Source organism: Onychomys torridus, chromosome 4, assembly GCF_903995425.1.
Source record: "Onychomys torridus chromosome 4, mOncTor1.1, whole genome shotgun sequence".
Classification (NCBI taxonomy): domain Eukaryota; kingdom Metazoa; phylum Chordata; class Mammalia; order Rodentia; family Cricetidae; genus Onychomys; species Onychomys torridus.
This window is the reverse complement of record NC_050446.1, coordinates 137,254,819-137,271,888: the sequence shown is the minus strand read 5'-3', so window position 1 is coordinate 137,271,888 and position 17,070 is coordinate 137,254,819. Positions and strand designations below refer to the sequence as shown.

At 40.6% G+C, this 17,070-nt stretch overlaps 1 protein-coding gene across 2 annotated transcripts in view; it reads right to left on the bottom strand.

Annotated features, from left to right (window-relative positions):
* Window positions 1-13,069, bottom strand: part of Dnajc5 (DnaJ heat shock protein family (Hsp40) member C5) — a 42,837-nt gene extending 29,768 nt beyond the window's left edge. The window contains exon 1 of one of the 2 annotated variants that reach the window (XR_004944764.1): window positions 12,856-13,069. The gene's annotated coding sequence lies outside the window, so the exon portion shown is untranslated. The remainder of the gene's footprint in view (window positions 1-12,855) is intronic. The other variant, XM_036185227.1, reaches the window with a different exon arrangement.
* Window positions 13,070-17,070: the final 4,001 nt, after the last annotated feature.

Sequence of the window (17,070 nt, the reverse complement as noted above, 5' to 3'; positions counted from 1 at the left end):
GAATGACAAATCTGTAGGAGATTTGTAGAAGATAAATTTTAAAAAGATATGCAAATTGCTAAGACTAGAAGAGAATTGTTTGAGTTTTCCATAAAATTCAGTACTGTTATTAAAAACATATGGATTCAAGACTGAAGAGTCAGTTCAGAGATTAACAGCGTGTACTGCTCTTGCAGAGAACCATGATTCAGTCTCGACTACCCACATAGTGGCTCACAACCATCAATGATTCCAGTTCAAGGATATCCAACACCCTTTTCCAAGACACATAGCACACATACATGCACACGGGCAAAAACACTGATAAATATAAAATCAAATCTAAAAAGATTTTATCATGAGGTATTCTTTTTAGTCTTTAATGATGTTTTTAAATTAATGACTATTCACTGTGACTTATGATCTGCTTTAATTAATTGAATTCTTGGGTTAACTTCTCAAAATGATTTTATCTAGGCCTTGCTATATTGCCCAAGCTGGTCTCAAACATTCAATTCTTCCACTGCAGCCTTTTCCATGCTGGGGTTGTAGGCATGTGTCACACATCCAACTTCAAAATCAAATTTTAAATTAAGTCTTTTTATTGCTCTTCAACTAACTTTGGAATTTCCCAGGTGGGAACATCTTAAAAAGATATTTCTTATTAAAAAGAGCTATTATATAGGACATGGTGATATACACTTGTAATTCCAGCAATGGATGGTAGAAGCAGCAAGACTAAGAAACCAAGGCTGGTCTTGGCTATAACAGACCCCGTCTAAAAAAAATGATATTAAATTCTCTTTGTATCAGACAAAGACCATTAGAGAAAACTAAATGAAAATAAAAACAAAAATCCACAACTGGTCAAAATGCAAAGAACAAATAACTGATCATGGGGTATCCAGACCAGCTGATAAACCTACAACACAACTCCTGAACCTAAGACACAGAGAACATCTTGGAAAAAGGAGCAGAAAGATTGCAAGTGACAGAATCAGAAATCTGTTGTGTGAGAGCATTTCCTAGAAAGGACAGGTAACCTTCTTCACCCATGACACCTCAACAATATGGTTGCCTTAACAAATACAACACTAGAAGACATGCTAACATCTCATAGGGAGGGCTCCATCTCTAGACAAAGAACTACAGGCAACTAAGGAATGCTGAGACAGGAAGAAATAATCTTCCCCTGGGATGAGTTTCCCTAACTGGTTATCCAATCCTAAGTGGTCAGGCCTGAAATCATATACATACAAGTAACACTAAACAGACCGAGTAGGTTGTATTTATTTATTTTTTTTATGTATGTGTGTAACAACAATTAAAGAAAAAGAGGCCACAAATTCAAGAGGGAACTGTAGACAATTTCTAAGCGGTTTTATTAAATAAAGAACTTGGAGACAAATATAGGGTGAAAGCCTTAGAGGTCAGGGAAATAGTGAGAGCCACTAACCACTTTACCTCACCAGCTCTGTAGCTTTTAAAATTGTGAGCTACTTCCTGTCTAACCTGCACCTTTATTGCCGTGCTTTTCTGCCCTCTCATTGGCTCTTAGCACAGATACCTCATTTCCTTGTTACTGCCTGTCTGTACAGATGGTTGGTACTGGGATTAAAGGCACGTGTCACCATGCTTGGCTCTGTTCCCTAGTATGACCTTAAATACACAGAGACCCTGCCTGCCAAGTGATTGGATTAAGGGTGTGTGCTATCACTGCCTGACTTTTGTGTTAATGGCTTGCTATTTCCTCTGATGTCCAGGCAAACTTTATTAACATACAAATAAAATATCACCACATTTCCCCTTTTTTGTCTAATAAAAATAAAAAATAATTTTAAAAAGTTATAACTAATATAAGAAAAACTATATACAGTAAGTACAATAACAACAAATACAAGCAATAAATACATCAACAATGTCTAGTCCATTTGCATTTGACAAACTCAGAGAAAATATTCCATTATCTATTCTATTTTGGTGAGTCCAAAATATACCTAATTCACTTTCTACCCTAACTTGTATTACCAACAGAAAACTATCTTATGATGTCTTTCAAACTTATACATTTTATAACTCCTTAGTGAGTTTCCTTTTTGAATTTCTTAACAAGGAAAACTGTAACTACATCTATCTAATCTTCAACTCCCTCAGAGACCCAAGAAGGAAATAATATTACCTAGTAAAACAGGAAGTGCAAACAAGCGACTTACAAAAAAATGTGAGTTGGTGTAATTTTACTATGTTAAAGTTAAAACCTTCCTTTATGATTAGACAGAAAAGGGGAGGTGCTGTGGGATGTTTTGTATGCTGTGAATATGTGTTGCTCTGATTGGTTGATAAATAAAATGCTGATTGGCCAGTAGCCAGGCAGGAAGTATAGGCGGGATAAGCAGATGAAGAAAATGCTGGGTAGAGGAAGGTTGAGTAAGGAGACTCCAGCCTGCTGTCCAGAGAGCAGCATATAATGGCACCAAGGTAAAGCCATGGAAAACATGGCAACATATAGATTTACAGAAATGGGCTGAGTTTAAGTGTAAGAGCTAGTCAGTTAGCCTGAGCTAATGGCCCAGCAGTTTTAATTAACATAAACCTCTGTGTGTTTACTTGGCAGATGCAAGAGGGAAAGATTTGTCCTGATAGCTGGCTGGCCAGCAGGACACAGAAAAACTTATGACTACAAATGGAGTCCACATGTGGGGCAAAAGTCTCCACCTAAAACCTGAAAAAGCAAAAACAAACAAACAAACAAACAAACAAACAAACAAAAAAAAAACAGAGCTAAAAACAGCTTCCCAGTGTCTCTCTCGGGCAAGCTGTGAGCTACAGTATGGCAGGTTTGCAGCAGCATATGGGCTTGAGTGCAGCATGGTGGATTTCTACCTCAGTATACAGTGGCACAATGACACAAGCCATACAATGTACTGCGTAGCAGATTTAGCTTTTGTTAATACAAAAAAAAAAAAAAAGTTTCTGGGCTACATGCTCCTGGATGGAGGCATAGACCCACTACTTCCCAGAGTCTGTGACCATGGTTCCCAGAGCTGGAAGTAAGCTTAGTTCTGCCATGTTGGGAAGCTGAGATGAGTGGAGCCAGCAGCCAAAGTTGCAATTTCAGTCCTAGTAATACTGCAGTTTAAAGCAATAGATATACAATAAGTCAGATTCAGATTAAATAAACCTCTAAATGGTTTACAATATGTGTAAAAATGTACGTAGGCTTGGAAGAGGAACAGGAATATAGACAGTTATATAAGGAAAAAGTTTTAAAAAATAAGTCTTTTAAAGACACAGTAAAAGTAATATAAAAAATAAGCCACATAAAGATGGATATTACAGAGAGTCTGGATTGTGTTGTCTTTGGGAATTTTATCTGCATAAAGAAATTTAATTATAAAGGTTGCTCAGCTAAACCAATATGTATATTTTAAAGGTATCTTGACTTCAAAATTTGGATCTAAGGATATGTTGCTTTGGAAAGGAGGCTCTGCTTTTGTTTCCACAGGAAGCAAGAGGCTATGGATTTGTACCAGATTAAGATGGATCAGGTTTGTCATTCAAGGCCCCCTGAAAGGTCTCCAATGACACCATGGCCCAGATAATCCAATATCCAGAATGGTTTTAAGGCAACTGGCTCAGGCAATGCAGCCTCACAGACTATTTCAGTCAAGACTTGACCATAATTCTTAATTTTTTCACTATCCCCATAAGATTACCAGCACCCCCTATCAACAGGAAGCAGTGTCAGAAGCTATGGCCAAATTCCCAAAATATTGTTTATGAATGTTTATTTTTACTTAAAGTTTGATTATAAAAATGCAATTTCTTTCTAAAGAAGGGTATAGTACAGATATGATAGGATGAAAGGAGTAGATTAATGAACCTACTTTTAAAGAGCAACTTGTTAAAAAATATTTTACATTGTTATGGATTTTAGTTTATTTTGTTATCCTTTATATATATTTCTACTCTCGTTTAAGGTATTATGTTTATGTAACTCATTTAAACTGTAATAGATAATTAAGAAAAACAGATTAATAGTTAGTCATCTATGATAATCAAACTTGTCATGTTAGTTAAGTTTTCTAGATATACATAAATATATTTCAATTAGGTAGGTAATCTTCAAACACTTCAAAGACCTACAGAATATGGCATTTAAAATGTTTTAAGAACTTTGACTTTCTGTATAATGAGACATGTCTACTCCTGACAGCACTAATCTACTTCAGAAGATAATGGGCATTGAAGAAACTCATAAAGTTTGCTTTCTTTGTGGAAAAAGTTTGCCACTGGGCAAAAAAGTGCCTTTGCATCAACTGCTTGATAAAATGTTGTATAAACGACATGCAGGACTCATAGGAAGGTGACCACTGAACTTGTGCAAGGCAAGATGGTCCTTCAGGTTCCTGTTTTACAGAAGAAACTGCCAGACATTCTACAGGACACAGAGAAAAGACACTGAGAGACTCTAGGCCTTTATGGCTGAAGAAGGATGCCCCAAAGTTACAGAGGAACTTTGGATGACTGTCCAGGCAGGCAGCTGTCTCTGTCATTCTAAATTTTTGGAAGTTGCTTATAATGCTTTTCCTTTTTACTTAGGCAGTATTATATCTTTCTGAGGTCTCTCTAACATAGTTGAAGACTAGATAATTGTAATTTTCTTTGGTTATGATAAAAGATAAATTAGATATGATACTTTAGACTCACAAACATAGAATGGATAGAATATTTTCTTTAATTTTGCCAAATACAATAGACTAGGTATTATAACTGTAATTCCTACTTGATAACTTTTGGTTATATATAATTTTACTATGTTAAAGTTAAAACTTTGTTTTTTGTTTTTTGTTTTTACTGGAGCTGAGGACCGAACCCAGCGCTCTACCACTGAGCTAAATCCCCAACCTCAAAACTTTGTTTTTTAATTAATCAGAAAAGGGGAAATGATGGGGAATGTCTTTCTGTACACTGTGAATATGTGTTGCTCTGATTGGTTGATAAATAAAGTTTTGGCCTATGACAAGGCAGCTTAGAGGCAGGCAGGAAATTCAAAGAGAGAGACAGGAAGAAGGCTGGGGGAGATGCCAGTGAGCCACCCAAAGAGCAACATGTAATGGGACGCAGGTAAAGCCATGGAACATGTGGCGATATATAGATTAATAGTTATGGGCTAATTTAAGATATAAGAGCTAGTTAGCAAAAGGCTTGAGCCATGGCCATGCAGTTTTAATTAATATAAGCCTCTGTGTGTTTACTTGGGGGATGAGAGTGGGAAAGATTTGTCCTGACCATGGGCCAGGCAGGACACAAAAAAACCTTCCAACTACAAGGAACAAGGCAAAGACAGGGGTGGGAGAAAATAAAAGGGAGAAAATTATGTAGTTACATCATAAAATTACAGCCTGGGCTACATAATGAATTCCAGGACAAGGACTACATAGAAAGATCTTGTCTCAAAAAAAAAAAAAAAAATTAATTTAAAAAGAAAAAAAAAAGGATACTACTAGCTTTCTTCTATGCATTAAATCATGAGAAGCATTATCAAATTAACACTAAAACTTCAGCGTTATTTGTATGATTGTCCTATTAATGTGTTTCAGATATTAAATGGGATCAGCAAAAATCTATCAGTGGTGGAATTTCATAATTCCAGCTATCTGAAAATGTTATGTACTATAGAAATAACCACATTTCCTTGTCCATTGTATCATTAGTGTAACAAACCAATATCAGATATTTAATTGTGCCATTTTAAGCTTTGACATCTAAAGATGGTTGTATATACTATAGTACTCTGTTGAACTATAACATGTTATTTCACTTTTAAGGACATTCATGAAAAGGACTGCATGTTTTTTACTTTGAAAACGTAACAGTAGGGAGCTGTCTACAAGTCATGCAGGGAGCTCCATGGATTCAGATTCTTAGTTATCACCCCTGGTAGGGCAGGCTTTCCAGTGACATAGCTGCCTTTGTGTTATCCATGATTTTTATGTTCTTTGTGGAAGAAGGAGCATCAGCTTGGAGCTTCTGAGAAAGAGATAATGGCTCTTTTCACCTAAGAGGTTACTCTGTCTTGATGGAATGCTGAAAATGTGACTAATACCTTGCTACCAGTTTGGAAGCAAAGCTAACACAGAAGGTAAGACAAATCAAGAGAAAGTGAGACTGATCCTAATATACCACCTTTGGAGCCAACTTCACCTTTACAACTGTGATTTACACAATACATGTCCTCTACTATATAACTAATTTATAAATATTTTTAGTCAGGCTCACTATCCAGCCCAGGCTGGTTTTGAATGCACAATCTTTGTGCTTCAGCCTCCCAAATTCTTAGACTACAGGATGGTGTTGCTGCTTAGTTTGGCCATATAACCTAATAATCTAATTTAGAGGTTTGAGGAAGGATAAAAGGACTGTCCTATTTGCAGACAAAAATACTCACTTGGGGTGATTTTGTTTCTTTGTCTCTGTTTTTTTTTTTTGTTTTTTTTTTTTTGAGACACCGTTTTTTGTAGCTCTGGCTGTCCTGGAACTCACTCTGTAAATCAGACCAGACTAACCTTGATTGAACTCACAGAGATTCACCTGCCTCTGCCTCCCAAGTGCTGGAAGTAAAAGCATGCACGACCACACCAAGCTCAGGGTGATTTAATTAAAAAAATAAAAATAAAAATAAAAACATACCAATGGATAAGATAAGAATTTCCATAAAATTACTAATATGGTTTGTATAAAACACTTAGCTTGTCAAACTCACAGTTCTAATACAAAAAAGACCACAGATGATAAATTTCTGACACCTGCTAGGAATCCATGACACCTTCAGTACATGTCTTCTGGTTCTACAAAAGCTTTCCCATGCATGGAGGGCAAAGCTGTAGGAGTAACTAAAATGTTTAAAGAAAATGTATTTCCCTTATGAGGCATACCTAAACAAATCTCAAGGGTGCTTATAGGGTTGGACAAAAGGCAAAAAAGAGTTATACAAGGCATTACAAACATAAAGGAGAAAAGACACAAATATCAGAAGAGAATAAAACTTGGTAGTATGTTAAATATGTTTAAATTCTAACAGAATTTGTCTAAGGAAACTCCACAGGCCTGCTAATTCCTTCCTATGATAAGAGAAAAAAGGCAGGCAACAGCATCTTCTCCTCTACAGAACTCAGTCCACTCCTCCTGTCCCCACCCTCCACCTCACCTTCACTCAGAAGAGTGTCAGTAAGATGAGCATGTCTTCTTAGACCTCTAGGCCTTTGACTTAGAATCTGTCCCTTAAGGTTGACTCATATCAACATTACCATGAAGTATCTGATTCTATTCTTCACTGGATCACATTCAATTCTACTAGATGAAAAGAGCAACCATCTAAGGCAGATTTCTAAGATGGCCATACTTCTTTCCCAAGTTAGCCTGAACACACCTGATACCATCACCCAGCAAATCCTCATTCCAATCCTCTGACTCACCAGGATTGTAACCTTATAGCTAATAGGCAAGCATTCCTTAGAACACATAAAAGAACTCTACATAGTTCATCCTCTAAAACACCATGGGGTGTGGTGGTATCGTGTTCCCCAAAATAAACTTATCTGGGGTCAGAGAACAGGATGGCCACAATATTAAACATGGAGATAGGCAGTGGTAGCACACGCCTTTAATTCTAGCATTTCAGAGACAGAAATACCTCTGGATCTTTGAGTTCAAGGCCACATTAGAAGCAGCCAGGCATGGTGACACAAGCCTTTAATCCCAGAAATCCAGCCTTTAATCCCAGGGAGTGACAGCAGAAAGTAGAAAGATATATAAGGCATGAAGACCAGAAACTAGAAGCATTTGGCTGGTTAAGCATTCAGGCTTTGGAGCAATGCAGTTCAGCTGAGATTTATTCTGGATGAGGACTCAGAAGCCTGCAGTCTGAGAAAACAAGACCAGCTGAGGAACTGTTGAGGTGAGGTAGCTGTGGCTTGTTCTGTCTCTCTGATCTTCCAGCAGTCACCCCAATAACTGGCCTCTGGTTTGTTCTTATTAATAAGACCTGTTAAGATTCCTATTACATCTGGCACCCCACATTGGGCGCCAAATGTAGATGTAACTGTCTTGTTAAATAAGAAACACAGAGCCAATTGCAGAGTTAAAAGCCAAGAGGTCAGAGCAATAGCTGAGAGCTGAAAACTACCCTTCACTGCTTCTCTGTCTTCATGGTGGGGTGTGCAAGTTTAATGTTTAGCAACTAAACTGACAATAAAGTCACCAACAACTCGTGATAATGAGTAACATTCACTTACACAGATTCAAGGAACATTCATTGAGCATTCATAATACATAAAAAAAATCTAAGAATATTACTTGGGTTTAAAATGTCTAAAAATAGCCAAGGGTAGAGAGGGGAGGTACATGCCTCTCTGGAGGCAGAGGCAGGCCTACACAGAGAAACCCTGCTTCAAAAAAACCTCCCCAACCACCAAAATTAAAAAAGAAAAAAAAAGTCTAGAAATATCCTGGCAGTGGTGGCTCATCCCAACACTCGGGAGGCAGAGCCAGGCGGATCTCTGTGAGTTCGAGGCCAGCCTGGTCTACAGAGCAAGAGCCAAGACAGACACCAAAACTACACAGAGAAACCCTGTCTCGAAAAAACAAAAAAAGTCTAGAAATAAATGACAAAGTTCTCTGCCACAAACTAAATGTCACTTGTAAAAAATGTACAGTACTTCTGGAATGAAATAAAACTGCATACAGAACAGCAGAGAGAAAACTGATCATGGAAGAATTTTCAGTGATCTCTCTCAAACCTGGCCTCACTCTCTTTAAAGAATGAGATAATTTCATTTCTGTAATCTACAATTTTGATATAAAGTATCAATGTTTGAGAAACTCAAAAATCTGAAGCAATTATCTGTAAGAACTTATACTGAGGACTGGAATGGGCTCTGCAAGCATGAAGTCACATTTGAATCCCAGGACCTACTTTAAAAGTCTGGCATAGTTTTGTGTATCTGTAACCCCAGCACTGGGAGCAGAATCAAGAAGAGACTATAAACTCACTAGCCAGACAACTGAGGGAGTTTCTGGGTCATTGGGAGGCCCTGAATCAAGGTAATAAGTAATATCCACAGAGAAAGACACCCAATATTCTGTTCTGGTCTCTGTATTTTGCACACAGGAGGGTACACAAACTCACACATTCAAGTGTATGTGTACATAACCCACACACCAAATTAAAAAAAAAAAAAACTTATTAAATATCATGAATGAAGAACACATACTTTTCATTAATAAATATACTCAAAGTTAATACAAAGTGTCAGGAGGAGCAAAATCCACACTGAAGGTTGTTGGGTAATCTAATCCTTAAATCTTCCTATTTAGTTGCCAGTTAATAGACTAGCTGCTAATCCTTGTTAGGGTTGCCTTCATCTGAGGTAGGCCTGGCACAGCAGCTCAGGCTTCTTGATTTAGGATGTTTTAGGGATAGGTATTTTCACAAAATAAGGCTATCACCATTTTTAGAATCTTTGTCACCTCTACTTAGGAAGCCATCAGGAAAATATCTTTCCTTTTATCCTTCCTTTGCTTCAACAGGCAGGTGAGGTGAGAACCATCTCCCTCATTTTATAGAGGACAGAGTCTCAGAAGCAGAAGGAACCCTGGTGGTATGAGCTCTAGCCTTGTCCTCTTTCAAGAAGGATCATCTAGCTCATTCTGCTGATGCACAGAAGAGGGAGGAAGAACAACAAAGAAGAGTAGGAAGTTTGCCTGACAAAAGGCCACTGGCCTTGAATGAATCACAAAGATTCTATAGTACAAGAATAATAAGCATCGTTATAAGAAGGCAACTTTTTACTTTTTCTTTGAGGTGTAGAGCTCAAATCCCAGGGCCTTAGCATATGATTGACAACCACTCTCCTCTGATCTGCACCCTCAGCCCTGAGTACTACAATTTTAAATGCTTAATAACTTCCAGGAGCCATCAAAGAAACACCAGAGTCCTCACATCTAGGACTGATGTTTATGCATCATTTCCATGCAAACAGCTCCTGATCAGATCCCTTACAATCTCATGAGTTTTTTCCTTACAAGAAAAAAACTGCTTTCATTTGCTGATAGTTTGCCCACAGTATTACAGGCTTCAAATACCACACTTCATGCTTACCTCACTCTGTGCTTTCAGAAGCAAACTTCTAAAACCCCACCGTATCATAAGCCCCAGCTTCACTGCATTTTAGTTATTTGTTCAACAAACACCTGTGAGCATCATGCACCTGGGCCCTAAAGACACAACTCTGGCAGATTATGGGATACTGTAAACTACAGTTGGTCAACAAACAGCAGATTCTGGCTTAGAGAATTAAATCCAATTGAAGTTTCAAGTCTGATTTATTAAGTTCCGTCTTGAGCATAGCAGATTGTCAGGGTGGGTCTACAACTGTATCCAGAAGCATCACGCTTTCCAAAGTGCTCCTGGGTAAATAAAAGTGGGTAGAACTGTGCAGCATGCATCCAACACTGAACCACACACTAACAGAACTGTCCTCAAGAATACAGGGAAATCTAGATAGTCTAAGCTTAGATGGGCAGGAGGCAAAGGCCTTAGAAAGACTCTGGGGTCCTTCAATGACAAAGAAATCTCCTGGGTTGTCATAGCACCCCAGATAATAATCAGCTTCCAGCTGAGGGCATCACTCTTATGCAAAGTATGATGGTGAATGCCTATGATTCAAGCCCTTTGCCAGGCTGAAGCAGGAGGATTACAAGTTGCAGGTTAGCTTGAGCTATATAGCAAGATCCTGTTTACAAAAACAAAACACTTCTTCAAAAGAAATTAAGGATCAGATGACTTCATCTCAGTAACCTCAAGTCCCAAGAGACAAGTAACCAAAGACAAAATTTCTAAGAGCTTTTTAACTTTTTAACCAGTGATTTTTAAAAAGCTTTTAACTTTCAAATAATCACTGACCAAAAGTTGCAGAGAGATTTACAGGGAAGTCCTAAGCACCTTTCTAATACCTTTCTAAATTAACTGACTGTACTTCTGTCAACGGGCAGGGTCTGTTCTTAAGAACACAAGGTTCCCTGTGTACACCTCCCCGGAACCCAGTGCCTCTGAAGTGTTCAGTGCTCACTAACTGACTTCCTGGTGAGAAAGGGAATAGCCCAGCTGTTGCTAAGTTTATTTGCATTCATTCTCTTACTTTACTGGGCACATACTATGTGGCTATTCTAAAAAAACGAAACAAAACCTTACCTAGAAAAATGTTAAATACATTAACACGTGAAGCAAGAGTCAAATGCTGTGTGAAAATTAAGCAAGGAAAGAAGAAAAATGGGAAGTAGAGAGCTGAAATTATAAGTAGTAGAATCTAAGAATGTCTCACAGAACAGGAATAAGTGAATGTTCAAGAAAGAATCTAGGACTGAGCACTTTTGTTCATAGACTAGCAAGGAAGATTCTGGGGCAGGGAGAGTGTGAGGCAGGAAGCTTAAAGTCTCCAAGGACTGATGGGGCCACCTCTTCCCAAAGGGGTCTGCATTCAGAGCCCACAATGGCTCCACACTTGGGGTCCACACAGACAAGGCCAACCTAAGTATGAAAACACTGATAAAGGCCAGGCAGTGGTGACACATGACACATGCCTTTAGTGCTAGCAGGAGGCAGGGGCAGGCAGATCTCTGTGAGGTTTTTTTTTTTTTTTTTTTTTTTTTGGTTTTTCCAGACAGGGTTTCTCTGTAGCTTTGGAGGCTGTGCTGGAACTCGATTTGTAGACCAGGCTAGCCTCAAACTCACAGAGATCCACCTGCCTCTGCCTCCCGAGTGCTGGGATTACAGGCATGCGCCACCACCACCAGGCAGATCTCTGTGAGTTTAAGGCCAGTTTGGTCTACAGAGCAAGTTCCAGGACAGCCAAGGCTACACAGAGAAACCCTGCCTCAAAACACGAGAAACATACAAACAAACAAAGAAACAAAAGAGTAAAGAAGACACTGATAGAGGTAATAGGGTCCTAACATACTAGGTTAGAAACTGCCCAGAAGCACCTAAGTCCTGGCTTTTAATGTCACCCAACAGATCGCTCTTCCCTTTAAAAAAGCAAATAAATGAACAAAATTATCTTACAACCGTTAAAGTTCTGCCTTTAGGTAACCATGACAATAGATAGGTCAATATAGTCTTTCTGACATTAAATAGTGTTTTGTTTTGTTTTTTAAACAGACAAATCACTAGCAATTCAGATATGGTGCCTAAAAGGATGATCAGCTGTATGTCCAACAAAAGGCGACCCAATTTTCCCTAAGTCCAATCTGAAAAAGAAGCTACTTTTGCATTCTTTTTCCAAAGACGCACTTAAAGAATTCGGAGAAATCATCTCCTAAGCACAAGGAAAAACAAGTTTTTAATCCAGCGACATAACACAAGTTGGAGCCTAAACGGATGAGTCCCTAATAACTCTCCCTAACAGCAGTATACAAAAGCGCCTCTTAAAATATCGTTGTGAAGCATATAAAATGTTTATTTACAGGTAAATGCTTTTGGAATTTACAACTATAAGGCAATTTTCCGCGCCCCAGGCTGAGAACAAGCCTCGGAGCCTTCACTGCCCGCCTCCCTAACCAATTTCTGCGTCCCGGGTGCCGTGGAGGCGGCCGCGCGTGCGGACCCGGGTTGGCCCGGAAAGCCTCGTCCCCGCGCCTCCCCGCCATGCGCAAGGTCGAGCGGGGCCTAGAGCCCAGCCCGACTGAAGGCTGGCCGCCATTTCCGGCTGTGGGCAGCCTTCACCTCCTTCTGCGGCTCCCTCGCCCCGCTCCCCTCCCCTTCACCCGGCTCCCGCGGCTCCACCTAATTTGACGACCATCCGACAGTGAGCTCACCTGTCAGCCCGCCCGCCTGTCCACCGGTCCCGCGGCTCCGCTCTCCGTACCGCGGCGCTGCTGGGCAGCCGGCCGTCCTACAGCTCGGCCTGAGGATCCGGGGCGGCGACAGTGCTAGCAGCGGCAGAGGACGGCGGAAGCAGCACCGGCGACAGCGAGAACGCGCACGCTCACGAACTGGCACTCGCGCCCCCGGAAGGACGAGTGCTCGGCGGGTCAGAGAGGGCTGCGCAAGCGCCCTAAGCGCCACACAATGGCTCCGCCCATGGGCGGAGCCAACGTGTCAGTATTGCGCGGAGGCTCGGAAGCTGCAGTAGAATTGGGTCCATGAAAAGCAGGTGGACCTGTGGACCGAATTCTACCGGAGGATCTATGGGAAGAGTTAAAGTGGTGGGCGAAGCCTGCAGCTACTAAGCCGGACGCCACCGCCGCCAAGCAGGGACAAAGCCTAGGTGTAAGAGCCGAGCCATCACCTCTGGACAAGCGGTGACTCAGATGCCCTGGAAAGCAGACAAGCATCACTCCACTGAGTAAATGGGCCCTTGTCTTGCGGTTGAGTTTGCTCAGTGCTTCACTTAAGCCTCAAAAAATTTACTAATCCTTGAGGAAGATGGAGGGGAGAAGAAGACCTTCATCTTCATCTCTAGCCATTGCTGTGGAACGTTTTTGTTCATCTCTGAAGACCACCCAGAAAGGACTTCTTTCCTGCTTGCCTCTCCAATCACTGAAAAACTAACCGCCATTACTTAGCGATCCTCTAGGAATCACCTGCAATCATGTACTGGGACAGATAATGACTTTCCTTCCCACTCTCCCGTACAATCCTTGTTTATCTACTAAGGAGAAACCTGGTCACCCTTGCCTATTACCGCTTGTATTAATCCTACCATTTAGCCGGTCGTGGTGGTGCACACCTTTAGTTCCAGCAGTTTGAGGCCAGCCTGGTCTACAAAGCAAGTTCCAGGGCAGCCAGAGCTGTTACACAGAGAACCCTGTCTCAAAAAATAAAAACCCCACCATTTCAAGTGCTACTGTGTTTTTAGGCAGCTACCCAGAGCTACCAAAAACGGTCTTTGTGGCCAGTGGTCCTACACTTTTATATTCATCCTTGCTTACTGACCATTTCTTATAATTTTTTTAGATTATAATTAAATCATTTCCCCCCCTCCCCTCTCCAACCCTCTCATGTTACAACACACATATTCACACTGTTTCAAATTCATGGACTTTTTCTTTGTTGTTACATATGTAATTCTGAGATGTATGAATACAACCTCAATCTGGTTGTGTGTTTGTGTGTGTGTATACACACACAACATACATAATTGGATGTATATGTTTTGAAGGCCGACCATTTGTTATGGAATAGCCAATTGCTGTGCTCTTTCCTCAGGAAGGTTGTTTCTCCAGCTCTCAGAATTCCGTAGTTGCCTGTATATCTTTGTTTAGGACTGAGGACTTGTGGGCTTTCTCCCATACACATCAGCATGTCTGTTGATGTTGTCCTTGTTCAGGTCACAGTTAGGCAGCCATGTTGGTTAGACTTCACGGATCTAGCTTCTCTGACATTTCTAGGAGATACCATCTTACAGTAAACTTCCTGTTCTTCCAATCTTTCCTTCCCCTCCTCCACAATGATCCCTGAACCGTAAGTGCAGGAGTTGTGTTGTAGATGTATTAGTTGGGACTGGACTCTACAACTCTGAATTTTGATAGGTTGCAGTTTTCTGTAATGACCTCCATCTGTTGGAAAGAGATTTCCTTGATAAAGGGTGAAAACTACACATATCTGTGGGTATAAGGATAAATATTTAGGATGTAATTAGGGATTATGCTGGTTTAGTAAAGTGATCAATGACTTCACTAGCCCCAGAGAGTTGGCTAGGTTTCCAGTATCAGGCATGATTTCCCTCTTGCTGAGCAGGCCTTAACCTGTCAGTTATGACCAAGGTATGGGTGCAACTAATGTGACCATAAGTCAGTTGTCAAAAATAAAGCAAATATCACTCAAGGCCTCCCATAATGCACTTAGTAAAATCCAATCTTTTCCAGCAGGGTCTGTTCACCTCATCCAGTTGATGGCTTCTCCTTTCATCTTACACATTTCTGCATTCTGGCTGAATTTGAATTGACACATGTTCCAGGCTCAGAATGTCAGCAGCAGATAGCTCAAGTTGTACAACATCATGCAAGTAACAAAAAAGGCTTATGAAAATCAATAAGCAGAAAGACTATCTATTGACTCAAGAGAAGGGAAGGCTGGATGGTGGTGGCGGTGGTGGTGGCGGTGGTGGTGGTGGTGGTGGTGGTGGTGGTGACGGCAGCGGCAGCGGCGGGAGGCCGAGGCCAGCCTGGTCTACAGAGTGAGTTCCAGGACAGCCAGGGCTGTTACACAGACAGACCTTGTCTCAAAAAACAAAACAAAAAACCCCACAAATGTTCATGATTAAGTTTTTAAATTTGTTTTCATTTTATTTTTTTAAGACAAGGTTTCTCTGTGCAGCCCTGGCTATTTTGGAACCCTTCATAGACCAGGCTGGCCTCAAGCTCACAGCTATCTGTTGTGAAATAGAATATTTGTTTAACTATGTAAAGACGTATCACATTTGTTTGTGTTGCAGAAAAATTAATGATCTAAAGATATGTTGCATTTGTTTATGCTGCATTTGTTTAACTATGTAAAGATGTGTTGCTGTTTCACCTTGCCTGCCTAAGGTACCTGATTGGTCTAATAAAAAAGCTGAATGGCCAACAGCTAGACAGATAAGGGATAGGTGGGGCTGGCAGGCAGAAAGAAAGTGGGAGCCAGCCAGCGAGGGAAGCTGTTGTAGAATATTATTTTAAGGTGTGTTACTTTTGTTTTTGCTCTGCAACATTTGTTTAATGATGTAAAAATGTTACGTTTGATTAAATAAAATTCACCTGTGGTCAGGAAGCTGAGTCAGCAAATAGCTGACAGGAAGTGGCAGAGAGGAACCAGGTGGAGAAGGGCTTTTAAGTTGGGGCAAGAAGGACCAGGACTTTTTGGGAGCCCCATGCAAGGAGAGGAGGTGAGCAACTTGCTATTCAGCCTGAGGAGCAGAATTCCACTTCAAACTTTAATCTTGAGTTCTTTAAAGGGACAGAGATTTAGGTAAGTTCCCTTCCTAGCTTTCAAATAGTTGGTGTCTGACAAAACTTAATCCCCTCAGGCTGTGGACCTAGTAGCCAAACCACTAACTGATTACCACAGCCACAGCTTAAAAAGCAGCAACAGTTTAAAAGGACAACAGGGGACTAGCCATTCAGACACAGAGGAGGCAGGAAAGCAGGATGGACAGTACATAGATGAGATAAATGAGCCTTGGGGCAGAACATAAATGAATATAAATGGGTTAATTTAGGTTAAAAAAAAAAAGCTAGCTAGAAATAAGTTTAATAGAAGGCCGAGCATTCATAATTATGAAGTCTGTGTGTCATGATTTGGGGGATGGCGGTCCAAGAAGGCCTACTACAGCCATTCACCTGCCTCTGCCTCCGAAGTGCTGGGATTGAAGGTATGCACCACTACACCAAGTTAGTAATCCAACCTTTAAGAGACCATGACAGGAAGATTATTGGACAAATACTGGCAGTAGCTAAGAATTTAAGGGTTTTTTCATATTTGTCTTTGATGTTAAGTGCTTTATCTTATCCCTTCATTTAAATAAGGCATCCTCAATCTGAGTCTTCAGGTACAAGCCCCTCAAATGTGCCCTGGCTCTGCCCATTCCACTCATTCCAGTCTACCTACTCTAAAAGACCTTCATCACACCTCATTTTATTAGAACCAAAGTTGCTCAGAGGAACACATCTTCCTCAAGGAGTGCAACTCCTGAGAACTGGATCCATGAACACAATCATGCACCCACAAAGCCTGGCAAGGAGTCTCTTATACACTGATCAATTTAAGGTATGGGCTTAATGATCAGACTGCACTGGACTGTCTTCCAATATAACCTAGGGTAAATACTTAATTTCTAGTCCAGATCCAGTTGCTGCCCTGCTGTCTGAACTTGTCCAGTGTGAGGGCGACTCCCCATCCCACTCAGCGCTTCTGATCTGGACAACAACCCCAACTCACCCTGTTCACTAAGCACTTAAGGGTCTTCAATTATTCATTATTTCACGTGGTCCCTTATCTGTAGAATAAGATCATCAAATCGCCTAAGGGTTGTTGTGCCATGGAGTGACAAG